The sequence below is a fragment of the Ochlerotatus camptorhynchus genome, unplaced genomic scaffold, assembly GCF_037179485.1.
Source record: "Ochlerotatus camptorhynchus isolate MF236.1 unplaced genomic scaffold, CSIRO-AGI_Acam_v1.1 ptg000151l, whole genome shotgun sequence".
NCBI lineage: Eukaryota > Metazoa > Arthropoda > Insecta > Diptera > Culicidae > Ochlerotatus > Ochlerotatus camptorhynchus.
In genome coordinates this window covers 1,034,358-1,036,897 of record NW_027040641.1, presented here as the reverse complement: position 1 = coordinate 1,036,897, position 2,540 = coordinate 1,034,358, and positions in this window count along the sequence as shown.

Sequence of the window (2,540 nt, the reverse complement as noted above, 5' to 3'; positions counted from 1 at the left end):
CGCCGCTTCGAACCAACCAGCAACCGCGAGTGCAACCCGCTCCCCCCCCCCCCCCAACCAACGCCCGGTGAACAAATTCCACTCCCCCCTGGATCCTGGAGAACACCGCCAACGCTAGAAGGTATGTACTCGGTAGACAAGTGCTGGAACATGTTCGTTCATGTTACAAGCGCTTTCCGCAAGTGCACCAACAAGAACGAACAGCTCGAAACTATCGTGAAACTGGCCATGCATTATGGCGTCTAAACCACTATGCATAGTCACATGGAACGCTTGCTCCTTAAGAGCAAAAACCATCGAGCTTGCGGACTTCCTCCGCAAGCATACCATCGACGTGGGCCTCCTCACCGAGACCCACCTTAAGTCCGGCGACAGTTGCTGGTTACCGGACCACAACATCATTCGGCTTGATCGTACCAGCTGCAGAGGGGGTGGTGTTGCGATCATCGTCAAAAAAGGAATAAAATACCACAGTCTGTCCCATATCCACACCTCTATCATCGAGGCCCTTGGTGTGGATGTGGAGTCGGCGACTGGATACGTCCAGTTCATCGCCGTCTACTGCCCTCGACAGTGTGCCGCCTGCAGCGGACTAGCGGCTAAGTTCAAGAAAGACCTGGCCACCATCACCCGTACCGGTTCCCGCTTCGTTGTTGGAGGGGATCTGAATGCTCGCCATGAGGCCTGGCGGAACTACCAGCAGAACCAGAACGGTCGTCTGCTGTTCGACCATTCGCAGCACGGGCTGTACTCCGTTTGGTTCTCGGACGAGCCAACATTCATCTCACCGGCGGGCAACCCATCGACGCTAGACCTGTTTCTTACAAATACCGGCTTGTCCAAGCCGGTAGCCTTGAACGAACTCAGCTCCGACCATCAACCGGTGGTGGCTGAACTGGGATACAACGTAGCTCCTGCTCCAAGCCTGCGCAAGGACTACCATCGCGTAAACTGGGCCCAGTTTGGACGCGTGGTAGACAGGCACATCATCGACAACCCGCCGCTTGACTCCGTGGAGGACATCGACCGAGCGTTGGAGGGACTTCACCAAGCCATAACCGTGGCTGACTTGTTCGTAGACGCCAGTTCCAAAGAACCGGAGATCTAGCGAGGAAACGTGAAATGGCCGATCTAAACAAGGAGATTGCTTCCAGAATCGTCTCACTCTGGAACGAAAGTTTCGGGCGGCTCATCCAGAATCTGGATGACCGCTCCAGATCATTCTGGAAGGTTGCCAAGGTCCTAAAGACGCACCCCAAACCCATTCCTCCACTCAAAGATGAAAATGATGACGATAGGCTCATAATCACCCCTCAGGAGAAAGCAAATGCGATTGGTGAGCATATTGCCAAATCGCCCTTGCTTGGCTCCAACATCCAAAGTCCGCTCGATGTTCAGGTTGAGCAATGCGTACTCAACCTTGATTCCTCCCTTTGTGCCATTCCTCCGGAGGATAGAATCACAGTGGAACAGATTTGCTCAACGCTGAAATGCACCAAAAACATGAAGGCCCCCGGGTTTGACGGAATATTCAACCTAGTATTGAAAAATCTCAGCATGAAGGTTCGCTCTCTGCTGGCTGCTGTCTTCAACAGATGCTTGGAACTGCACTACTTTCCAAGTATCTGGAAGACAGCGAAAATCATACCTATCCGCAAACCCGGGAAGGACCCAACGCTAGCTTCAAGCTACAGACCAATCAGCCTCCTTTCAGCGCTGAGCAAATTGTTCGAGAAACTTATTCTCAATCGTTTGCTCAAGTTTGTCGAGGAAAATAACATTCTCCTTCCGGAACAGTTTGGGTTCAGAAAAGGGCACTCCACCAATCACCAGCTAGTGCGGGTGATGAATAACATCCGAAGTAACAAGGCTGTATCCAAGTCTACAGCCATGGCACGTTGAGACGTTGGGCACAATGGGCTTGTATACAAGCTTTGTAACTTCAACTTTCCTTTGCATCTTGTTAAAATCACCCGTAACTACCTTCAGCAAAGGTCGTTCAGGGTATCGTTGAATGGTTGCAATTCAAGCACATTTTCCATCCCAGCAAGTGTTCCGCAAGGAAGTCTGTTGGGCCCTTTGCTATACAGCATCTACACTTCCGACATTCCTCCCTTGGGTAACGGTTGCGTGTTATTTCTGTTCGCAGATGATACTGCTATGACCGTCAAGGGAAGGATGCCTCGTGAAATAACAAACAAGCTTCAACGATGCCTTGACGCCTTTGCTGATTATGCCACCACGTGGAAAATCAAAATCAATGCTTCCAAAACCCAAACAATAATGTTCCTCCATCGGCAATCTCCCAAACTAAAACCAGCTCCCTCTTGTACTGTAATCATGGATGGCACAAGGGTTCAGTGGTCCGCCGAAGTAACCTATCTCGGGATGTTGTTTGACGAAAAGCTCCTATTCCGCTCGCATGTGGAGAAAACCGTAATCAAGTGTTCCACCTTGGTTAGGTCTCTGTATCCGCTGATTTGCCGTAGATCCCGCCTCTCAAGGGTGAACAAACTGGCCGTCTACAAACAAATCATAGC